We start from the raw sequence: 26,916 nt of genomic DNA on the forward strand, positions 1-26,916 counted from the left end.
AATAGGAGCATTACTAACAGCAAACAGCTAGGCAAAGGGACCTGTTTTTCCAGGGTGCCTAAGACTTCCCCTTTCCATCCGGAGGTACTGAACAGATAAGCAGCTCTAGTAGTGTGTGTGGAAAGTGAGGCAGGAGGGTATACACAGGGACGGGATGTCTCTACAGCAATTACAGAGCCCTGGAAGTAATCCTCTTTTCATTCGCTAGAGCAGGGGTACGCAACCCCTAGGCCATGGGCCAGTTCCAGTTTGCAGCCTGTTAGGAACTGGGTCACCCAGCAGGGGGTGAGTCATGAGCTAGCCAGCATTACTGCTTGAGCTCTGCCTCCTGTCAGATCAGCAGGAGCACTTCTCATAGGAGAGTGAACCCTATTGTGAACTCTGCATATGAGGCATCTAGGTTGCGTGCTCCTTGTGAGAATCTAACTAATGCCTGATGATTTGAGGTCAAACAACTTCATCCCAAAACCATCCCCCCCACACACCGCCCACCATCCATGGAAAAATTGTCTTCCACAAAACCGGTCCTGGTGGCAAAAAGGTTGGGGATCGCTGAGCTAGAGCATATTTTACCTCCCCTAGACCACTACAACTTAGCCTGGGGAATCTCCTCTTGTCCCTTATGTGGTCCAGAAGAGATCAGTGTGGTCCCCAGTAGAATTAGATAAATCAACCTGTCCAAATAGCAACACAAAGCCCCTAAAAATTAAATTCTCATTAGAACCACAGCCCATAATTGAAAGCTAGGACTAGCAACTGCTTCTGAGAATAAACTTAATTAGCATCCAGAGTCTCTTAACATAATAACCAAAATGCTCAGCATATAATAAGTAAAAAGACTTACTAGCCATAATAAACACCAGGAAAATCATAACTGAATGAGAAAAAATGATCAACAGATCCCTATACTGAGATGAATCAAATATTGAAATTTTTGACAAAAATTTGAAGAAGCCATTATAAAATTACTTTAATAAGAAATTACTAATTATCTTGGCACAACTGAAAAAAACATAAAACCTTAGCATGCAAAATGTTATTAAAATGGATGTTATAGAAATAAAATATAAAAGCCAATATAAAAACTAATTGGATTTGCTCTATAGTACAGTGAAAATAACAGAGGATAGAATCCGTTAATTTAAAGACAGAGAAATATAATTCACCCAATCTGAATAGCTGAGAGAAAATAGAAGGATAGAAAGAAAAGATAGGAAAGAACAGAGCCCCAGGGACCTGTGAGACAATACCAAATATCTGTCAGTGGTATCATTAGAGTCCCAGAAGGAATGAAGAAAGAGAGTGGGACTAAAAGAGTATTCAAAGAAATCATGGTTGAAAACATTCCATATTTGGCAAAAGTCAGGAAGATACAGAATCAATCAAGAAGCTGAGTGAAACCCAAGTAGGAAAAACCCAAAGAACTCTATGCCGAGATACATCAAAAGGAAACTTCTGAAAACGAGCCTTACTGCCTGAGCTCCACCTCCTGTCAGATGAATGAGGGCACTTCTCACAGGAGAGTGAACTCTACTGTGAAAACTAGACGAAAACTAGACAAACTTCTTGAAAGGAGCCCAAGAGAATGGCTTATTACCTGTAAGAGAATACAAATTCAAATGACAATACAGTTCCCATTTCAAATCATGGAAGCCAGAGGAAGTGGCACGTTTTTCAACTCCTGAATGAAAAGAGCTGTCAACTATGATTTCTTAACCAGTAACACTATCCTTTAGGAATCAAGATGAAATACATATGTTCTTAGAAGAAAGAAAAACAGATAATTTGCCTCTAGCAGGACTGTCTTAAAGAAAATTAAAGTTTTCAAACATAAAAGAATTAGTAATAAGAGGAAATATTGAAGCACCAAGAAGGAACAAAAATAATAGCAAAATATGAGAAAATAGAATAGACTACCCTTTTCCTCGGTTTTTTTCTTTTTCTTTTTCTTTTTTTTTTTTTTTTTTTTTTTTTTTTGAGACGGAGTCTCGCTCTGTCGCCCAGGCTGGAGTGCAGTGGCCGGATCTCAGCTCACTGCAAGCTCCGCCTCCCGGGTTCCCGCCATTCTCCTGCCTCAGCCTCCCAAGTAGCTGGGACTACAGGCGCCGCCACCTCGCCCGGCTAGTTTTTTTTTTTTTTTGTATTTTTAGTAGAGACGGGGTTTCCCTGTGTTGGCCCGGATGGTTTCGATCTCCTGACCTTGTGATCCGCCCGTCTCGGCCTCCCAAAGTGCTGGGATTACAGGCTTGAGCCACCGCGCCCGGCCGAGTTTTTTTCAAATATGTGATTATTAAAACAAAAAAGTATAACTTTGATAATGTTCACCATTATTAGAGAAGGAATACTCAAGACAAGAAAACAAGTGGATAGGGCAAAGATACCTAGTGGAAGTAAGGTTTCCATACTTGAAGTGGTAAAATGTTGCTACTAGTAGACTGTGTAAATTACATCTGTTAATTGCAATACCCAGAGCAACCGCTAAGAAAGGCATACAAAGAATACACTCAAAAACTCTTTAAATAAAGATGGAATCCATTTATATGATGTTTTGAGATAACAAAATTACAGAGGTAGAGAACAGAGTTTGGTTGCCAAGGGCTAGGGATGGCAGGGGGCGATGGAGAGTAGAGGGACATGGGTGTGGCTCTGAGAGGAAGAAAGGATCCTTGTGGTTCTGGAACTGTTTTGTCTCTTGATTGAAGTGATGGATACATGAATCTACACATGTAATAACATTGTCTAGAAGTAAACATATATACACACACACTTACACATATGAACACAAAAACAAATACATGTGAAAATGATGAAAACCAAATAAGACTATTGAACTGTATCAGTGTCAGTTTCCTCACTGTGATGTTGTTTCATGGCTTTACAGCTGTTTCTTGGGTGAAGGGTACGCAAGAGCTCTCTATATTATTTCTTACAACTGCATATAAATCTACAAAAAATTGATAAAAAAAAATTTAATTCACATTTGACGGAGTAGGGGGAACAGTTAGGATATCAAAGCTTAAAATTCAATGTACACATTTACTACACAAGAGGGGATCCCAAATGCCATATATTTTAAATTACCTGCACCTTCCCTATATGCTTTGTGAGAGGAGCAGATAATTACAAAATATATAACCTTTGGGAAAATTCTAAATCTTCATGTTTCTAAATATCTTTAAAAAATCCTCCTCCCACACACTCAAATAATAAATACCTAAATGATTGTATCCCTTTTGCCATCATTCTTTGTGAACTTTAATTGTTTAGGAAGATATATACTTGCAAATATTTTAAAATTGATTTATACTGAACGTGAAAATAAAGCAGGTCTGTGCTTGTGACCGTATTTGGATACAGCACACTTAAAAAAAAATTTCTACTTCATACTGTATCTCCTACATGCCATGTTATAAATACCTTGTTTAGCTGCCAGAGGAAAATAGTAGGGCACAAATTTGTTATTCTCACAATAGGAACTCATGCTATATCAACCCCTTTTCAAAACAACGATGCATTCATCTAAATATTTATCTTATATATGTATTTATAGATAATGTTATAATTTTATTGCTGTGTGTACATATATATTAAATATATATGTATATTATATATACGCATGTATTTTGTTCACACATTTTTTAAGAGGTCACCAAAAGGAAAAATCTCAAATTCCTGTCATGATACTGTATGGATAGAACATGTTACCCACCTCCTGTGTTCAATTTCATTTCCCCTAACACAGGTTCCACTGACACAGACAGCGCTTACAATTCTCAGTTAATCCTGACAAAAGGAATTTAACTCTATTTTAGCCAGACTGTATTTTGGAACCTGTATAACATCGCTAAAGTTAAACTGAATTGCTCAAAACATACGAATATCAGACTTTCATATTTAAACCATTTTCACTGAATAAGGCTAAAGGTACTGATTTGACATCAAAAGACTTGGCTCCAGACGCTTGTGTGAGGTCAGTTTCTGGTGATAATAACTTCTGACTCCTTTCATCTTTGGATTATGATGAGAATTGAATGATATCATGTAGAATGTAAAGTGACTTAAAATACATCTACAGTGACATTTTAAAATTAATTGGGGTTTGGAATCCTGAGGATAAACTAGATATTTTAGTGTCTGAAATGTTTCAATCAGTTCAACTTACCAAATCACACAATACTTTCAGTTGTTTATATGATTATTACCAGCCTTGACTAATTAAAAACTAGGCTCTGAAAAGTGGAACATATGAAGTTTTATGTCAGTTTCATTAGAGGTTAATCATATTAACTTGAGCAAGTTACTTAAATATATCTCAGTTGTCTATGAGGTAAAACTCATAGACATCACAGTGCTACATCACAATGAAAGTATAAAGAACGTGGTTTAGAATTTTAGATCTGAAATATATGAATATATATTTAAAAATGGACAACACATTCTTAAGGACCAAGACACTGCCACAATTACTACATGGATTATTTATTGTGTACATTTTCTTAATAGTTTATTGGCTAAACACTGGAGCTGCCTAACACGATTTTCCACGAACTGAGTATTTTAAGTAAATCCTACATCCACACTGTTACTCTTTTCAGATTCACAAACACTTATGATGTCATCTACAGTTCACTTTAAAACAGCATTTCAAGTACAAAAGAATATGGAAAAAACCTTTATCAGTCCAAAGAGGAATATACTATAAATCAATGGGTTCCCTGTGAGCAGGAACTTTGTTTCACTATTTCAGCACCCTAAGCTATAGCTATATACACAGTAGGCATTCATTCAGCGAGTAGCTATTGAATTGAAACTGAGAGCTAAACTCTGTCTATATGTGATAAGAACAGAGTGAAAAAGAGCTGAACTAGGAAGTCCTCTTCAATATCTCTCCACAGGATCCCCCATGGGACAGAAGCCAAAAAAAAAAAAAAAAAAAAAAAAAAAAAGGAGAAGAAAAAACAGAAGAAACAAAATGTTCCATTTAGACACTGTTGAGTATAAAAGAGCTAGAAATATCATGCTACAAAAATTGTTTTTAAGTAACTGACAGTTCACTGGAAAATGATCTGAACTACTGGATGAGTGAACTTTGAAAATATTTTCATTTTACCTTACGTTTCCCAGAACACAAAAGGCCATAGTTAATCACTGACCATTCATATCATTTAACTTTTCTGTGTAGCAGTTCCCAAATACATAGTGAACCTAAATAAAGAATTGTAATATTGTCAGTGGAAATAAATTCAATCTTTTAAAAAATGTTTGTTTCCCTTTGAGGACACAGAATATAAATCATTACCTGAATGTCCTTTTCAATAATAAATTAAAACTCGAACATTTTATTTAAAATATTTTAAAACATTAAACTAGGATCGAATAAAGAATAAAAGAAATGAGTATGTGTAATAAAAGAAAAAAAGATCATTATTCACGTATCAGAGAGATTAAAAATAAGCTAATGGGTTAAGTAGGCCACTTTGAGGTCATGCCCTAACAGCCATTAGTTGCCTGCTACCCACTGGTGAGGTAATTAGCAGTTCAAAACTCTAAATTCTGGAAGATTTCATCTTGGCTGCGTATAACACTCTACTATACGACCAATGAGTAAAATTCTATTAAATAGTACTTAATTCTGGATAAAATGATTTTTCCAATACACCATTGGTTTCAAATGGTTCATCAATCATACAAATGTGTATTTTGGATTCATGCTGAACAAAATAAAAATGCCAAAGACAATTAATTGGAGGATTTTAGACACATTTTATGCCCATTCCTAACAAAAGGTACCGGCATATTTAGTAAGTTGCATATTAATTAGTTTCAGATCAAATTAACTTAGTAAGAATAGTACTGTTTAATTTATGTAGCATTATTTATTCAAGAAGCTGCTAGCAATTTGTGAATACTTGCATTAATAGTTTTCTTTCCTTAAGTGTTATCTTTATAAAGTTGATCACATACTCCTTGCTGGAAACTTTAAAAAGTATCTTTAAATTGATTTCTATTGAGTAATAACTCATGTCACATTTTAGAATGCTTAATCATGATTGAAAAATTATATTTCATTGTGAGTCACTTTGAAGAGGACATTAAAATGCAACATTTCTTACATTTTTTTCTAGTTCACCCATTGGACATGAAACTTCCCCAAATTGGGGTTATGATATATCTTTTTGGACTTTTTTCAAGGCCTCACACATGTCATGGTACATATTGATACCATTAGTAATTTACTAGATCAAATTGAATATATGGATTATTAATCTTCAGCATACAATATTCTAAAATTGTGTTAACAACATTTTAGAATATTCCATGTATTAAGTGAATATTTTATACTGTGTGATTTTTTATCATTATAATTCATTATATTTTATAGACAGGCACTAAAGGAAAACCTACATCAGGATGATAGAAATCACTTCAAGTATCCCTTGGCTACATGAATTCTCAATGTTAATATAATTAATGCCTTAAAAGTATAACATTTTACACTCATAAGCTTTAGCCAAGGCAAACATTGCACACATTTAAAAGGTTTTAAGTGTATTTAATCTCCAACCAGTAAGTTTCATTTCCTAACCTAAATTCCATGTCACTGATGTGGTAGGATTTCAGCAACCACAGGGTGTCAGCCTTCATTTCCCTTAGCCTCAGTGTGTGTGCTCTCCACCCAAGAATCCCACTCAATTCCTACAGAAAGTTTAGATGTGTCAGTACAATAAGCCAAGTGTTACCTATGGGAAGATGTACCTAAAAACTCTACCCACAAGGCCTTTGATGCAATATTGAATTTTAGTTTGCTCTCTGTTGCCTGAGAGTAGACTACTTCCTCTGTTTCTAACTTTGTTCTTTAAGGTTACCCAGACAAACACTGCTACTTCTAGACTTCTGCAACAGGCTTGCTGTCTGCATATTGTCCACCTAGACCTCTGCTAATTGCTTACTCTGCTTTACTCCTATTGTTTTCTCTGAAGCTGGTCACGAACAGGACTGACTCATGCAATCTGCCAGACCTGTTTTTTCAGCTGAAATCTCTACTTCCCCCAAGGATCAGAATCCGGACAAGAATTTGAAGCTTCAGTGAGGACAACTTTGTTTTTTATATACTAGAATAATTTTTCTGCTAATTAGATCTGTACCCTAATACATCAGAAAGGAAAACTAAGTCAAATAAATTATAATAAAGCTTACAAAAAGGTCATAAGTCTAAGACTTAACACTTGTCAGATGTTATACTTTGTATCTTGAGCTGTATGATGAAAATATGCCACTAGATATTGCAAAAGAGGCAAGATGAAAGAAATCTAACCAGTCTTATTATCAAAATGTTATTTTATTTGTTGGTAGCTCCATACAATCTTATTGGATATATTAAAATCAGTATGTGTCATTTGTAATGGTACAAATTGCCAGGGGAAAAAAATGAGATTTGTGTTATAGACAGAATAAAATATCAAACAAGTGAATCTTTTTCTGTTTTGTTCTTTTACAGTCATACAACATAAAACAATCTAAATCAATCTTCTGGAAAATTGGTAAAAACAACCATTGCTCCAGAGCTCCTATTTGGTATACCAAGTTTCAGCCTGGACTGAATTTTTACTGAAACCATAGTGAATGGAGTTTTCAAAGAGAAATGCAAACAGAACCTATGCAATAAATCTGGAAACAGTGTCACTATTTGAAGAAAGTTTTCAGTAATAGAATTTCAGTTTTACACCCTAGTATTTCTATGTTTGGTATGGTAGTTTTATGAGAGAAGACTGTTAACAGATAGCCATCAAAATTAATTAACTACAACATTCTAATACACATTTTCAAGAGCCTTATAGAGACAAAATATTTCCTCTCCATCCCCTAAAAATAAACGTTTGTGAATATTCTGTTTCCTTCTTCAAAACACAGTATTTCCCTGGGTGTTTGTCACATTACCGTTTTCATTTTTCTTGAGAAAATATATTTTGGTATTTGATAGCATTCACAATTTGAGACCACTCACTATTGGCCTAGATATTTAGAACTAGAAAATGCTGTGGTATTTGAACCACACAATTTTTGTAAGCCCTCATTCTTTTTAACAACCTACAATATATTGGTCTCCTCATAGACATATGAAATTCATTTTTTATATCTAACTATAAAACCACCATATGTAGCCATGTGGTGTAACTCTCATGTAGCATTTATATCAAAGAGACAAGAAGATTATATGTCATGCTGTTATGGAAATGCATACACAAAGGTAGACTGGGAATCAAAACCATCTGCCTTCATTAGATAGAGAAATCAGCCCTTGGTATTTATAATCTGTCTTGTAATTTTACAGGATCCCATATTCTGTGAAAGCCTTTGGTTGATGCTTACAACACAGGAAGGGAAAATGACTCCAGACTACATTGTGTACAATTCTAATAATCCCAAAGTTGTTCCTTTCACAGCCTGAAATTTGGAATAAATTTTTCACAGTTCTGTTTTCATTAAGGTAATAACATAATTATTTAATGAAATAAACAACTTCTTAGAGTACACAAACTGAAAATCCAGGAATATGTTGTACAATTATCAAATTGTTCATTTTTATATATTTTTAAAATGCAGGCATAACCATAAAAATATTAAAATTATATAAATTTATTAATAAATAGTCCATAATGTTCTATGAAATGAGTTTAAATATTTTCATTGCCAATATATTTTGCTACGGAAAGTTTAATCACTTGATCTTGCTTCTTCCTTTCAGTTTCCCTAATTCTTACTAATTTTTCCCTTTGGGGATGGAGGAGGTGTGTGTGAATTTTTCACAAATAAAATATTATCTTTAAAAAATTAGCAAATTACTGATTATAATAAATATTGTTTCTAAGATATCTCACATACATCAAAATTCAATGAGAAAGTGATGAGTAATACAAATTTTAAAAATTATCATTTACCATGTAGAATTTGAAGAATGACATCCTACTTTTTGCATTTAATTTAATTTAATTTTTTGAGACGAGTTTCACTCACTCTGTCACCCAGGCCAGAGTGCAGTGGCACAATCTCAGCTCACTGCAATCTCTGCCTCCCTGGTTCGAGCGATTCTCCTGTCTCAGCCTCCCCAGTAGCTGGAATAACAGGCACCCACCACCATGCCTGACTAATTTTCCTATTTTTAGTAGAGACGAAGTTTCACCATGTTGGCCAGGCTGGTCTTAAACTCCTGACATTAAGTGATCCGCCTGCATTGGCTTCCCAAAGTGCTGGGATTACAGGCTTGAGCCACCATGCTTGGCTGGCAGCCTACTTTTTAAAGCATTTTCTATGATATTGAATTTTCTTTCTTTAAATGATTTATTTTTCTTTATCACAGAGTGATCTGAATTGGTTTTTAACAATTCCATTTATATTAAGTTACATGTTAACATTTAGAAATTGTGTTAATGCTCTGGCTTGAATGTCTCCTCCGTAGCTCACATTGAGATTTAATTGCCATTGTAACAGTATTAAGAGGTTGGCCCTTTAAGGAATAATTAGGTCATGAGGGCTCTTCCTTATGGAGCGTTTTAATGACTTTAACAAAGAAGTTTTGGGAAGTGTCCTTCTACCTTCTGCCATGATAGAGCACAAAGACCCTTGCCAGATGCCAGCACCATGTTCTTACACTTCAGCCTCCAGAACCATGAGCCAAGTGAATTTCTACTGTTTGTAAATTACCCAGTCTGTGGTATTTTGTTATAGCAACATGCAACAGACTAAGACAGTCAATGTAAACAAAATTTCATGACATTCAAATTGATAACAAGTTTTAGCAAAAGGCAGAAAAAATAAATGTAAAAAACAGAGGCAGCATATGTTAATACTTTGCCACAACTAAAAGATAAAATTTTGGAAAATTTAAGCATATTTTCTTGTAATATATAGTATTGAATGCATCTAAATTATGTATATATAATGTATAAATATAAATATAAATTTACATAAAGTATAAATATAAATACAATAATATGTATACATTGTACATATGAATAAATATATAGATAAGTGAGAAGTGCAGTTTAAGATGGAGTAGGGCAAAAAGCCAATGTAAAATTAAAATTATTGAAGTTGTGACTCCTAGGGCAAATGAAAGTGACTGATGAAAGGTAATTTGATAAACGTCTTTTATAAATGAATATGATAAGGGTTTTTTTTTTTAGTAATTCACGTAAGAAATGTTCCAAAACTTACCAAAAAGATTGGAAAAAATACACATCAAATTAGACACATCATATGAAATTTATAATAAAAGAACACATTGTGTTTTATTAAATATAATGGTTCAGCAGTAACTGTGAATTCCTACTTTGTAGCTAGGTTGAAATGAGATATACTGTGGAGGTGACTTCTGAAACCCAGAGAGAAAGCTCTGAACACACACTGCTCTTACTAATTCTCAAGAGGGAAATCCATAGTGTGATATGTACAGCTTCAAAGTCTTCTGTACTTGCTGACTCCACCACCACCATAGGAATCTTTGAGATCTAGACTCACAGGCTTTGAGCTTGACTTGGCCTTGGTTACACAGGCAGCCCAACAACCAGCTTACACTGTAGAAAAGATACTGGCTCTCTCTTAGGGAGCTTTCACTGAGATAATGGGGACAGTATGAAAGGAAAGATTGTATAAAATAGTCTTCCAAAGCAGGAGAGAATAAGAAAAATACACGATTTGAAAATAATTTGCTAATAAACTGTGTTTTGTTTGTATGTTCCACAACATATTTTGAATAGCCACACCATACAAATATTTTGGGGGATTTTCCGACTGGACCAAAAAAAAAACACCCTTTAAAAAAATTCTTAAAGAACTGGATACCTACCAACCATGTGACCAATAGAAGGGCAGTAGATAAACCTAATGTCTCATCAAAGATGGATATAGGAACACAGTCATCACATAGAGGAAAAATCGCATGATGATGGTGATAGTGATGATGATGACGACAACGACAATGGTAGAGTAATGTGAATTTACGGAGTATGCGCTATCTGACAAAACATTTGCTAAGTGTTTACATAGATTTTTCTACCTTTTATCTTCACAATCGCTCATTGAGACTTACACTAGCATTATTTCTCTTCTAAAGATGAGAAACCTAAACATCAGAAAGGTTCAGTAACTCACCCAAAGTTACATAGATAATATATATCTGAACACAGATGAATAGATGAGTATTCAGCCAGTCTGACTCTAGAACCTATAGATCTCTTAAATATCACATTCAAGTAACTTCCTAGCTAATAATTACTAATGCTCATATTCCATCTGTTTGAAACACTGTGATGGTACCTTATTAAATATAACACTGATGATAGACTAACCAGACTTAGAAAACATTCAGTGGTTTTGATGTGCATTCTCTAATGATTAGTGATGTTGAGAATTTTTAATGTACATTTTGGCCATGTGTATATCTTCTTTTGAAAACTGTCTGTTCATGTTTTGCCCACTTTTTAATGGGGTTGTTTTTTCATGTAAATTCAACTTCCTTATAGTTGCTGGATATTAGACCTTTCTCAGATGCATAGTTTGCAAGCATTTTATCCCATTCCATAGTTTGTCAGTTCACTCTGTTTATAGTTTCTTTTACTGTACGGAAGCTCTTAGGTTTAAGTAGATCTCATTTGTCAACTTTTGCTTTTGCTGTGATTGCTTTTGGCATCTTCATCATGAAAGCTCTGTCAGTTCCTATGTCCAGAATATTATTGCCTATGTTGTCTTCAAGGGTTTCTATAGTTTTGGGTTTTACATTTAACTCTTCAATCGATCTTGAGTTGATTTTTTTGTATATTGTATAAGAAGGAGAGTGTAAAATAGTTCAACCATTGTGCAAAGCAATGTGAGGATTCCTGAAAGAGCTAAAAACAGAACTACCATTCAACCCAGTAATCACATTATGGGATACATATCCAAAGGAATAGAAATCATTCTACCATAAAGACATATGCATACATTTTTTTTTCATTGTAGCACTATTCACAATTGCAAAGACAGGTAATTAACCTAAATGTCCATCACTGGTAGAATGGATAAAGAAAATGTGGTACATATATACTGTGGAATATTACACAGCCATAAAAAAGAACAAGATCATGTCCTTTGTAGGAACACGGATGGAGTTGAAGGCTATCATCCTTAGCAAACCAGTGCAGGACAGAAAACCAAATACAGCATTTTCTCACTTATAAATGGGAGCTAAATGACGAGAACACACAGACACAAAGAAGGGAACAGACATAAGGACTTACCTGAGGATGCAAGAGGGGAAGAAGGAAAGATCAGGAAAAAATAACTAACGGGTACCAGGCTGAATACCTTGGTGACAAAATAATCAGTACAACAAATCTCCATGACACAAGTACACTCATATAACAAATCTGCCCATGTACCCTGAACATAAAGTAAAAGTTAAAAAAAAAAAATCATCAACAGCAACAACAATAACAACAAAAAGTTAGCCTAAACAAGCTAAATGACTCTTTGAAGTGATCAGAATCGTTTCTAATGAACCCAGGAGATCTCATGTTATAGTAAGAACAGTATAAAAGTAATCTCCTGCCATACACACTGGGATTGGCAGTGGTAGATTACATTCGAGAAAGTGCAGAACTCACAAGTAAACTGTAGGCAGATAGGGCCGGACGGGTGGCTCACTCCTGTAATCCCAGCACTTTGGGAGGCCGAGGCAGACGGCTCACGAGATCAGGAGATCGAGACTATCCTGGCTAACACGGTGAAATGTCTCTACCAAAAATACAAAAAATAGCTGGGCTTGGTGGTGCACACCTGTAGTCCCAGCTACTCGGGAGGCTGAGGCAGGAGAATGGCGGGAACCCGGGAGGCGGAGCTTGCAGTGAGCGAGGATCGCGCCACTCACCCCAGCCTAGGCCACAGAGACAGACTCTGTCTCAGAAAACAAAATAAAATAATTTTAAAAAATGTAGGCAGAAAAAGGAAACAAGAACTTTAACAGCAATGAATCACGAGCATGGTGGTAGTTAGAAGTATCTGAGATCCCACAAAAATTAGGAAAGCTGAAATCCCAGATGAGCTGGGACCACCTGTGATTAAGGAACCTCAAATTAGGGACTGGGTTAAGAACTAGCACATTTATGAACCATTTAGTTGTAGAACAAAAAGGAATTTGAGGGTAATATGAATGTCTCCTCTCATCACACATCGTATCTGAAGAAATACCTTCCTGCTAAAGAATGAATGGAACGAAGCTGACTACTTTTCTAAAAAAAAAAAAAGGTTTATTCCATATTTAAATTCAGTAACTAATTGTTTAGTGAAGGGCTATCATGTGACCAGATTCAGTAAAAAAATTTGTGAATAAAGTGACACATTTCACTGCATTGCTGAGCTTTAAGAAGTCAGCAGAGCTTCTGTCCAGTTAGCTGAGCTAGTGAAGTTTTAGCATTACCATAACAGAAAAAAATGAATTAACTAAAAGTAAAATGGGCAGCATGAAAATACGATTTATCATAAAGGGATATCATTCTTTAAAATTACTATAGAATTTGCTACAAAACCAGAAAATATTATAAAAGTGTTTAAATCCTCAATATGCTGTAAGAAGATATAAACTCCATTAAAAAACAGAAAGACACATAGAAAAACTAATCTGAAATATTACAATAAAAGATCAAATTAAAAACGGAGATGAAGATAAAGGTGCAAAAGAAGAATTCAAGCCCAAACTCAGAGTAGCCAGAGCTATATAAACGCAGCGCAAAATGGAAACAATGATTTAGTTAACCAGCTTGAGATAGCTCAGAAAGCAGAAGATAAGGAGCACATACAACAGAAGGAAAAGATTACACAAAAACACAAATTATTGAGAAAAATAACACTATGACAGCACAATTGAAGGCATATTAGTAGCATAATTTCTATAGCTAAAAGTCATTTGTGTTTTCATTAGAATAGTTATTAAATCTCAAAAACAAAGGAGTAATTTCATCACAACTTTGAGGACAAAAATTTCATAACCAACCAATTTATCTTCCACATGATATTGCAATAGAAAAATCATTACACATCCAAGGTCTCAGAACAATATTACCTATTTACCTAAGAAATTCATTAGGCAATCAAGATAATAGACTGTCAATTAAGGTAAGAATTGCATCATTCGAGTGAAAGTCGTTTCCGTTTTAACCTACATTTGTATGAAAAAAACTGGCATCATAGATTTATAATAATGAAAAAGTATAAATAAATTAATATCCAACACTATAATTTTAATGCAATATTAGAAAGCTTTCATATTATAAGCCTGAAAACCTTTACAATAGGAAAATAATATAACCTTAATTGAAAATAGAAGAGAAAGATGTAAAAAAAAAAGTGTTCAATATGGTATCTATTCTATAATAAAATAGAAAATGTATCTGAATAGATTGATGAAATTTGGGACTCCTTTCTTGCTTCTTTGAGCTTTTCTGAATTTTAAATTTTATCAGCTAAGTTATATGATATCTATTTATCTATTTTAAAATGTTCTGCTGAGAAGATATAAAATAAAATCACAGATTATAGTGTTAGTACCTTATTATGTTACTACTGAAATTGACTATTTGCTAGCTGTAGAGCTGATTCACTTGTTTCACTTGTTTAGACTGTGTTTTAGCAAGAAACATGGCGTAAGGTCTCATCTTAAGATGTGAAAGCAAGGCAACATGGAAATAGATGAGGCTCCAGAAAACAAAAGAAAAAGGAAAAGGAAGTGGTGATTATATTAATCATGTGAAAGTCTTCTTATACTTGCCAATTCACTATTTTCATCACTATTCAAGATCAGATACCAATTTTCTGAAGAAGTGTACAATGCTATTTAAAGAAAATCACCCATAAAATAAGCATAATTCAAAATTTTTCAAAGTATTTCTTCTTGTAGCACTAAATACTTCTTAAGTTCTTATGCTGAAACAATACCATTCATTATGCTTGATTTATATATTACACAGATGTGGATCTTCATTACGGCTTCCCCATATTTTGAAAATAAATCCTTTTAAAATATTTAATGTTTAAGAAACATTTCTTTCAAACAAAATACATTTACTCTTGACACTAGCAACAGCATAAATGTTCTCATCTGTGATAGAGAACATAATATTATGGGAAATATTTCCATGATAAAATAATATATAATCAACATATTCTTTATGTATTTATTTGTGAGGATTAGGAAGAAAACAATCTTTAAGACACGTAGGAGCACACAATAAATGTGACAGACTTGAGTGATGACATAATACTCTTTTGTCTGTGACAGTGACACAAAACAGCAAAGGACACAAAACTGTCAGTCTTCTTGTTTATCTTCGATCTGAAACTAATAAAAGAAGGAAGGTGATTGACGGCATCTAGACATAGACACTGTCTTAGACATACTGTTGTTACATTTTACACATACACAAAAGTACTATCTGGATGGTTTTAAAGATGCTTTACTTCTCTAACTTTCTAAGCTGTCGTCTTTATCTAAAAAAAATAATAAGGGAATTTATAGTATGATTATACTAAATGTTAAATATTATCCCTCTTAGAAATGACTATTTTTTTCATAATTTGTGAAATTCATGCTGTTATTCATTCTATTAGAACTTATTCTGTTAAAAAATTGCACACACTTGAGTCTATAAGAAATGACTACTTCTTAATGTACTTTCTGTATAGAATGAATACACGTTTGTGCATGCGTGTATGTGTTATATGTGTGTGTATGTGTGTATGTATGTGTACATATTTATGTGTTCGGGTAGAGAGAGATTAGAGCAGTCACGCTGAAAGTAGGAAAGTAGGAAAAGAATAATGGGGACAAATAAAAAAACAGAAGAACACATAAAATTGAATTTTTTATCATATATATTTTTTTCAAATATATAAATTATTTATTAAAACATTCCTTCAAAACACTGAATATGTATAGAGGAAGTTCCAAAGAAGTAGAAAGTGCCTGTACTGATTTTTAAGAGCTTGCAATTTATTTGAAGGAGACTAAATGTACAGATATAAAACACGTAGGTGATAATTGCAAAGCAACATGAAAACAAGTGAATGATAATGTGGCATAAAATTCATAAATCAGAGCTAGGGATAGAATGTAATTAAATAAGACTCTAATGAATCAAGTTCATTAGAAACTGTTCTAGAAACTTTGAATATGGAGTTAGGACAGTGACTGACTGAAATCTGCAGAAGGATTTTAAATGTCAAAAATTAGCTCCAAAAAAAGAAAAGACGGACTCAGTAACGGGGTGGGTAGGTCCAGAAAAGGTAACAGTATCTCAGTAAGCACAAATATATGCTGATCTCTTGCCACCCACACTTATTTTGCCTTTCTTAGTAAAATGTTAGTAATTACTGGTAGGCAAGCAAAACTTGTCCACTTCGGGGTTCTCTTATATTGTTGTTGTTGTTGTTGTTGTTGTTGTTGTTGTTGTTGTTATAATCATCATTATTATTTAAGACGGAGTCTTACTCTGGCACAATCTGGGCTCACTGCAACCTCTGTCTCCTGGGTTCAAGTGTTTCTCCTGCCTCAGCCTCCCAAGTGGGGTTTCTCTTCTTACAGCTGCCTCTGTTCATGGTGTCCCACCTACAAACCTCCCAGTTCCAAAATTCTATTTATTTGGAAAAGCTATCTATCTCATAGCTTTGCATGAAAATATTGCTTTCCACTCTCACTGAAATGCCATATTTCTTGAAATTCTTTAAATATAGTTCTCATTTCAGGTTTATCCATCTCTATGATTTATTATAGTTTTCTGTGATAATATTGTATCTATTGTAGTTTAAGTTCTGTAAAAGTAGTGCTGTGTATTTATCTGCTTCCCTCTCACAGCTTAACTACCAGCTGTGACTTAACACAGCTTAAATCACAGTTTTGGCTCATAAAAATATAGACATGGTTATAAGGTTTTCAAAAAATTTCTAGTCATATTATCATTTGCAGAAATAAACTTTTTTTCCACATGAAAAAATTTCAAACATGTTTCTCCTGAAAATGTCACTAGAGTGCACTAGTATTTGTGTGTTTGTATTCCATTTCTTATTTTACCAATAAACACTCATTCCATCAAGAAAAGTGATTCAGAAAACTGTATCAGGATTTCCTCATAAGTGGGTGCAGGAGTTCATATTTTTGCTCCATGCTTTCTTTACAAACATATAATGATAAAAATATGAAGAAAAAAGCAACATACACACGTTTTATTTGGAGGACCAGTTTTTTAAATAAATAAATAAGCAGAGAAGAACCAAATGCAATGAGAACTACAGGTCTGCTTATTTGCAGGTCTGAAGTTTGTTCCTAGGGAGTGAAAGAGACTTCAGTGCTCCCAGACAGAAACAGGAGCAGGCATAGAAAGTTCTTGAAGCCAGGGCCTGGAGTGAGCCTCTCCAGCTCTTTGAAGGAAGCTAAGAGTAAAAACTCACACCACCTGGGCTGTGGCTTCAAACAGCTTGCAGGCCTGTAGCAGTGAGAACACAGACACAGCTTTATAATCAAGAACTGACCAAAATGCCTCTCTAACTGGATCACGATGCCCTGCCTAAAATGTCTTGATTTAAAAAGTGTTTCTGAGCTGGGAGCCCAGGGAGTTAAGTGACTGCAGAGATAAGACAACACTCAACCTCAAGACAGGAAGAGTGAATACAGAGATGGGAAGTGAGAGTTGGAATAAAAAGGAGAAAGGCTAGAAAAAAAAAAAAATTCTAGCTTCCAAGGAGTATTCAAAGAAAATTGGATAAAACATAATATTATGTATCAGTTACACAAAGAATCTAAAGTGTGTTTAAGATGCTTCCAGTAATAAATGAAAGGACAATTTCCATTAACATAAAGTAAGAAATTACAAAACAAATTTTAAAAGGTCAATATGTAAAGAAGTAATTTTCAATCGTATTAGAAAGTACAGTCACTTGAACTGTACTTGGAATTACTAAATTCATTGCTGTTGTTGAGGAATTTAGTGGCAAATCACTCACAAAGACAAAGATATATTCCAAATAGGATAACAGTTGAGCAATCAGAGGCTAAGCTGACAGCCTTCAGTACATATAGCTAAGAGTAAAGCCAGCATAATGGAATGGTGTAGTAGTATCATTTCAATAAATAATTGCAGTAACTTTCCCAAAACTGAAGAAATACTTAAGAAGGGAAAGTTACAGGCAAATTCCTCACAAAAATAAATGCAAAGAATACTAATCAAAATATTTAGCAAAGTGAATTCGTTGGTGTAAATAGAAAGTAATTCATTCTTACTGATTTGGGTTTAGTCCATACATATGGAAGGTGTTTACAATTACAGAAAAAATAATCAATGAATTTTGATATACTAACAAAATAAAGGAGGAAAAGCCCATAACTATCTTAAAGAAGGCATACAAGTATTTTACAAAATTAAGAGCAATCATGATAAAACTCTTATAAAACTTGGAAGAAAAAGGAACTGGTGGTTTTACTTTTCATGCAGATTATCATTCATTCCAATCACTCTCCTAGTTCCTGGACTCTCGTCCTAAGATCCCAGTCTCTACTCTTTCTCAGTCACTCTGCGGATGTGCTCTTTACATTTTCATAACCAGTACACGCAGCCTTTCCATATTCCACACATTCTACTTGCTGACCACCAACTCCCATCCCTCCAGTCCACTCTCTCTGGGACTCAAATGCAACCAGAACATTTCATTCTTAGATGCTACTACACTTTGATTGTCATTCAAGCCTGTCATGTCCTCTTTTCTGATCTTATTTGGCTTAGATTTCATGCTCCATTGAGCAAATATGTATTATCAAGTGCTGTTTAGGGGTTCCTGGTGGCACATTTTGACCAAGATCACTTTCTGATTCAATCATTTTTTGCTATTATAACAGAATACAGCAGACTGGGTAATTTATAGAGAAAATGATGTACTTGGCTCATGGTACTGGATACTGAGAAGTCTAACCTCAAAGTGCTAGTGTCTGCTGAGGTCCTTGTGCTGCATTATCCTGTGGCAGAAGAGCAGAAGGACAAACAAGCGTGTGAGACGGAGAGAAAAAGAGAGCCAAACTCCTGCAATAAATAACCCACTCCTGTAATAAGGGCATTAATCCATACAAGAGGGCATAAGCCCTCATGACTTAATCACCTCTTAAATGCCTCATCTCCCAATGCAATGACACTGGCAATTAAATAACCACATGATTTTGGAGGGGACATTCAAACCATAGCAATCGCTTACATTCCCTTTCAACTTCCTCATCTCCTCACTTAGAAAGACCACATGTGAGTTAAACAGATTTCACACTATTCCCTGGTTCATGCCTATAACCTGCATATAAAATGCTTTCAACTTTTCTTAGTCATTCAAGGCCATCAATATGCTTACAATGCCTAAATTTATGTCTCCAGCATAAACCTATTTCCTCAACCCATTACCCATACACTTAACTGACTTGACACCTCTACTGAATACATAATAAGCAATTCAGAATTAACATGTCCAAAACAGAGTTCTTGATAACATTTCCTCTCCTAACCAGCTCTTTCAGTCTTCCACATCTCAGTGAATAACTCCATCGTCTAGTTTTTCAGGTAAAAAACATTTGAGTTGTTCTTATCCCTCCATTTTTTCAAACACCAGAAAATACATCACCAAATACTAGCAATTGTATAATCAAAATTCAAATTCACCACCTATCATTGTCTCTACTGCTTTCACTATGGACCAAGCCATTCTGATACCTTACCTGGGTTACTAAACACATCACTCCGTGTTATCTATACATTCCATCTTATAGTCAAAATCATCTAGTAAGAGTAATTTGGCTCATATGCATTTTATAGAAAGATAAAATTTGGTATCATTTATATGTGGCAATTAACAGGTTAATTTAAAATAATAATGACAAAAAGTTGTTACTATGATTATCCTGGATAAAATAAACATTAATATAAATTTCTGTTGTTTTCATTTGGGGAACTAATATTGTCACCATTGTTCACAATGTGGACTACGCTGGCACAAGCTCGGAAATATTCTGGAAATATAATTCAATTCTTGTAATTCAAAAACTTTTCGTAAGATTTTAACTTCAAAGGTCAATGAAAACTATACAACATAAAGGATACCAAACTGCTTAGAATCATCTAGTTAGAGAGATTCTACTCCTCTTATTAAGTTATTATAAAATTACATTTTCTTGATAAGCACTCAGAAATAAATAGCAGCGAAGTAATTAAAAGGAGAATAAGAAGTACCCTAATTGTGAGGACTAAAATGGTCAAATCTCATACTGCTAAGTAAAATGGTGAAAGTGAATTCATTGACGTAACATGAGACAGCCTTAGCTAAAGAAAGTTTTGAGAACAAAATACAAAGAATTATGATCAAAGTGATTTCTCTGACCTTAGTGAAAATAGTTCTGAGAAGCAAGGAATAACTTACATAATTAATTTTTTGTTCATTGTATTTATTAATAAAAATTATTGCAATTGCACAGCATGGAGTAGATTGAATGGAAGGATGGAAGAGACGTCAATATGAGGTAAGTGATGAAGATGAATGTACATATTTTTGGTACTATACCAGGACATATTATATTAAATTTCTTTTAAGTTATTTTAATTTATTTATGATATTGTTAGCTTTGAATGAATTTTTCTCTTATTAAAATAAATATAAATTATAAAAAATGCAAAATATTCTATCCATCCCCGTATATTTTAATTTGGATGAGGCCAAGAACCGTGTGTGTTGTATTATTCATTATATCTTAGCTCCTGACAAATAAATATTTGTTACATTGAATTTCTCTTATTACTATCACCATCAACAAATATCCACTGATTAAAGTATAAGCTAATACGTTTAAGATTATATAACCATTTTATCAAAAATGTGTATCTGCAGCCTATTCCTATCCCCTGACCTCCAGAGGATGTACACAACTGCCCACTCCACATCTCCAGTCGCATGCATGATAGTCATTTCCAATTTAACGTGTTTAAAACAGAATTTCCCAATTTCCCTTCCTGAATTTCTCTCCCTGAAATTTCCCCACTCCATTTTATGTCAGCTTCATCCTTTCTCAGGCCGTAAACCAGAAAGTCATCCTTGACTCTTATCTATCTCTCAAATCCTACATCTGACAGTTAACAAACACTTTTAGGTCTATTTCAACTTATATATCAGGAATTACACATTACAAATTCCTGATATGTAATTGGAAATAGACCTAAAAGCATTTCTCACTATCTCTACTCCTAACACCCTACTTCAAGCCACAAATATTTCTCGTATTTTTGAGACTCCTAACTGATCTTTCGGGTTACCTTCTACAGTCTATTCTCAACACAACAGCCAGAGTGATCCTGCCAAAAACTAGCTTATGCTCAGACACTTTCAATGACCTCCTGTCCTGCTCACTGAAAAGCCACATATTCTTACACTGGTCCACTGCACTCGGCAGATTCTGCCTCTTTCTTAACGTCACTTCTGTGACCTCATATCACACTGCTCTCCCCCTAGCTCACTGTTTCAGCCACATTGACCCTGATGCTGCTCCTCGATGACAGGAGCTATATTCCCACCTCAGAGTGTTTGTGCTTCATTTTGTGGTGCTTTCACCCCTGATAATCCACAAAATAGGCTTCCTCACTTCCTTTAAGACTTATCTGACCACCCGAATTGTTACAGTCTGAATGTGTGTGTCCCCCTTCCTCCAAATTTCATATGTGGAAACCCTAACTCCCAAAGTGATGAAATAAGGAAACGGGGACTTCTAGAGCTGGGATTTGGTCATAAGGTCAGAGGTTTCATGAATGGGATTAGTGCCCTAATAGGCCCTAAAAGACTCTACTCTCTCTGCCTCTCTACACAAGAAGATGGTGCTATCTATGAACCAGAAACCAGGCCCTCACCAGAGACTGGAACTTGATCTTGGACTTCCCAGCCTCCAGAACTGTGAGAAATAAACTTCCATTGTTTATAAGCCACTCAGTTTATATTTTGTTATAGCAGCATAAATAGGACAAAGATACTAAATTTGGTATTGAAATTCCCATCAAACTACCTTGTTCCTCTTTCTTGTTTTTCCTCCATATAACAGATCACTAGATAACATAATATAAATACATATTACTTATTTATCTTATTAGACGATCCCTTCAATAGTCTGTAACCTTATCTTGTTAGATGATCCCTTCAATAGTCTGTAACCTCCATTTAATCCAAGATTTTTATTGTTTTTGTTCCTTTCTGTGCCTCCTGTGTCCACACTTATTTTGTGTGGCACAAAATAAGTAACCAAGGAATATTTTTGAATGAATGAATGGATTTGCTGCTAAGTATGTAAATAGTATCCATGAATATGTAATAAATATTTTAAAATTATATAGTGTTCAATCATGTTTCTACACTTCAAAATAGATATATAGATGTCACAGGCTCACAATATAACAGCTGAAAAGAGCTAAAGATATAATAGGTAAAAAATCGACTCAAATATTAACAAAAATAAGAATAGGTTATGTTTTCATAATTTAACATGAATGTATGAAATGGAAATGGGAAAAAATCCCCTTCAAGGGGAATGAGGAAAATTCATTTATGGCATAGAAACAACTAATATAAATATAACAGTATTTCTTTAATTAATATATAAGTTTGCCAAAATACCAACCAAAATTCTACTGATTTTCCTTTCAAAAATTTATGCAAATGAGAACAACATAAAGACTGACATAAGGAGAACAAAGGAAATGTTTTAAGGTACTGCGAGGACAGTTAATACAGGTAGGTACTGCCCCAGCAAGGAAAGTTAGGAAAAGCATTTCTGAGAAAGTATTGATTGAAATTAGATTTGGAGAAGGAAGACTAAGAGTCAACAAAGTGAGAGGGTTTGAGGATGGAGGATGAGTGTCTAGTGAGAGGAATTTGCAGAAATGTTTAATCACACAGGAGAATGATTACATCACTTAGAAAAACCTATCTTGGCCAGGCACAGTGGCCAAGCCCAGTGGCTCACTCCTGTAATCCCAGCACTTTGGGAGGCCAAGACAGGTGGACCACTTGAGGTCAGCAGTTTGAGACCAGCCTGGCCAACATGGTGAAACCCTGTCTCTATTAAAAATACAGAACAATTAGCCAGGTGTGGTGGCACATGCCTGTAATCCTAGCTACTTAAGAGGCTGAGGCAGAAGAATATCTTGAATCTGGGAGGCAGAGGTTGCAGTGAGCCAAGATCGCACCACTGCACTCCAGCCTGGGTGAGAGAGTGAGACTCCATCTCACAAAAAAAAAAAAAAAAAAAAAAAAAAAAAAAAAAGAAAGAAAAGAAAGCACAAGATAGCTTGTATATATATCCAATTATGTTTACATACAGAAAGAAACACTAAAATGACAATAGGGCTCCTGTGTGAATCATGGGTTGTGTTACTTTTTCATCATTTCTATACTTCCCAAATAGTATATAATGAGAATATTTTGTAAAAAATGTCACAAAATGAAAAGGTTTGTGGCTGAGACCTTCAAATATCTTCTGTTGTTTGAAGGCATTAAAAATTGTAGCTCACGCTGAGTTAAGCTCACTCATTTGGGATATCAGGAGCATGCATTTGTTTACTAAACTATCAAACAGGCTGTTTTGTTACTCTTTTTCTATATATCATAGTAGCAATAAGCCACTCCATGCTAAGCTTTGGCACATGATTAATGTGTCAGCATGTAGGTGCTTTAGTGGCCTTTGGCATTCTATTGCTAAAGGTGAATTCAGCGAAGTCCAGCAACATGCATTTGCCAATCCCATAAAAATGCAACACAAACTGTTGACCTGCCAGTGCGTAAAGTGTAATTGTATTCAACTCACATACTTCAGGTAATAAAGGAATAGTTTATTATCATTGCAGGTGCGGAAACCTGCCAACATTTCAGCCATCTGGGCTTCCTCAGGGCAGTATACGAGTAAAATATGTGAATGACACATGTGGGTTGAATTCAGTTTTACTCATTTTTTTCCTGTTATGGGCTCGAAAGAAACTGCATTAAATATTTTGCAATGTCATCTGCAATGTTAGTTTACTTTAGAAAGCCATCAACTTTTAGTAATTTAAGGCCATTAGTTTTCTCATTGAAGTGCTTGTGTCTGAATGATAATGGGTGTTCAGATGGCATTTTATAACAAGAGAATTGTGTTAAATGTAATATAATCGGATAAACAAAGTTATAATTCCTCAGGGGTTAATGAACAATCTATCTTTTAACATGTTTCATCAAATGTGATATCAAGTCACAGAGATCCTATTCATTAGCAGTTAAGCATATGCTATCACAACTTATCAGACTATTTCACTGTTAGTAAAAGACACTAGACCATCTCATAGCTAAAGGCAGAGATATTGTGTAAGACTCCACACTACAATTTTACAGCCAAAACATGTTTATTTCACATCAATGAGTTGTCAGATTTGTCCCCACTGCTAACACAAAACTAAGTAAAATGATTAGGACTGAAAGTTAATGGTAGGGTCAATAGTCCCCTTATTATTATATTCCCTTGGTAACTAATTACTTACAATCACCCAAAATAAGGGAATTAAAATTAGATTTTTATTTTGTTTTGCTCTGACTGACAATGCAATTGTTAGTAAACAAAGATGTTTATTCTGTTTCTCTTTTTAATCTGCACTGCTGATGGTGGTAAAAGTTCAATTCAATTAAATTTGAACCATTTTAATGATAAAGAAAACAATGACACCAACAGCTTCTCATAAAAATAGTGTTAAGCGCTAAGATCTAAGTTTGTGGGAACAACTATTATAAGAACTGACTGTACTCTCTCCCCACCAGTTTGTTCTTTCTGTCCCTTTAAATGAACCAGGAACACCTACACAGTGAGCCTGGGAGTTACCCAACACTTTGGGAGGCTGAGGTGGGAGGATCGCTTGAGCCCAGGTGTTCTAGGATGCAGTGAGCTATGACGACACCACTGCACTCCAGCCTGAGCAACAGAGTGAGACTCTATCTCTAAATAAATAAACAAATACGTAAAAAGGATAAGGCACGGAAGACTCTGCCACAAGTATTCTCTAACCCTTCACAGTTAAACCCAAGATTCCCTAGGTATTTCCTGGGGCTATAGGACAGTTTGGCTAGTATCTTGACTCCCTGGCATGTGGTCCCTTAGCTTGTTTGTTTTGACCCACCGTTGACCTCAGCCTCTACAGTGAACTGAATGTTTCATTCTGCTCAAATGTCGTATGTTGAAATCTCAGCCTCCTAATGTGATGGTATGAGGAAGTAGGGCCTTCAGGTGATTAGAGTGGAACCCTTACGAATGGGATTAGCGTCCTTATAAAAGAGACCCCAGAGAGTTCTCTCACCCTTTTTGTGCAATGTGAGGGTATAATGAGAAAACAGTGGTCTACAACCGGAAAGAGAACATCACTAGAACCCAGCTATGCTCTTGCCCTGATTTTAAACATTCAATCTTCAAAAGAAATAAATAAATCTCTGTTGCTTGTAAGTAAATTAGTTTCTGACACTTTGTTATGGTAGACTGAACCAAGATAACATCCTTCTGAACATGTTTTGCGTGGTTTATCCCACAATGCTGATTTGCCCATCCTACCCTGACACAAAATGGGAGAACATAATTTTTTAGTTAATTTCCCAAGCAGTGACTCTTTATTTATCTTAAATGTGATTTTAGGCAAGTTTTGTTTTACTATATTTATATAGACAAGCACAATGGGATAATTCTTCATTTTGTATTTCAGAGTACCAAGAGTTAATTCAATTGAACATTTTCCAACATATTATTTAATATCAAACCCTAAATTAACTCCTTTTGCATTTTGCCATTTCCAAACAATTCATTGTTAAGCATAATATATTGATGCCTGTAATCCTTGACCACGTTTCTGATAGTAATTTAACAGTATAGAACACAAAGAAAAGAAAATACTAAATCATTTATGACGCTTCTGAAGAAAAATTGGGTAGCATATAGTTTGAGATAACCTATTACTAAGGGAAAGATGTTCAGCCAACTTAGGTAATTAAATAAGTCATGTTTACAGCAGGTTTAGAGAAACTGGCCAAAATCCAATAGATCCGTTATGAAAGAGTACAGAGTACTTAACTAAATATGTGCTATTTTCCTTTATAACAATTATAGAATGTGGGTTCAGCACCTGAATAGAGATAAAATAGATTAACATCGATTTCTGAAAGGAATAAACCTAAAATATTTATGCAGTAGTAAACTAATAAGTTATATGTAGAATAAATATTCTATTCTAAATTATATAGTAGAATAAATATGCATGTTTATAATGTCTACATAAGTGGAACAACACAAGCTTTATACTGCCTCACTGCCAATAACTACTAAACTCTAGCAAAAAGAAGAATCTCTTCATTACTATAAATGGAATGGTGCAATTCCAAGAAATGTATAAGAGGGTTGGGAAATTAAAGAACGAGTATGAACCAATGCAATGTTGCACTGATTTCCATCTTAATTAACCTGTAAATAGTGTATAATTAGTTAAGATTAAAATTTTATTGGCCAGGTGTGGTGGCTCATGCCTGTAATCCCAGCACTTTGGGAGGCCGAAGCAGGTGGATCATGAGGTCAGGCGATCGAGACCATCCTGGCTAACACTGTGAAACCCTGTCTCTACTAAAAATACAAAAAATTACCCAGGCGTGGTGGTGGGCACCTGTAGTCCCAGCTACTTGGGAGGCTGAGGCAGGAGAATGGCGTGAACCCAGGAGGTGGAGCTTGCAGTGAACTGAGATAATGCCACTGCACTGCAGCCTGGGTGACAGAGTGAGACTCTGTCTCAAAAAAATAAACATATGTATATATATATATATATATATATA

At 34.7% G+C, this 26,916-nt stretch overlaps 1 protein-coding gene across 3 annotated transcripts in view; it reads right to left on the minus strand.

Annotated features, from left to right (window-relative positions):
- Positions 1–26,916, minus strand: part of CADM2 (cell adhesion molecule 2) — a 491,388-nt gene that overhangs the window by 175,959 nt on the left and 288,513 nt on the right. The gene's annotated exons all lie outside the window — the stretch shown is intronic.

Source organism: Rhinopithecus bieti, unplaced genomic scaffold (assembly GCF_001698545.2).
Source record: "Rhinopithecus bieti isolate Rb0 unplaced genomic scaffold, ASM169854v2 scaffold_29976, whole genome shotgun sequence".
NCBI lineage: Eukaryota > Metazoa > Chordata > Mammalia > Primates > Cercopithecidae > Rhinopithecus > Rhinopithecus bieti.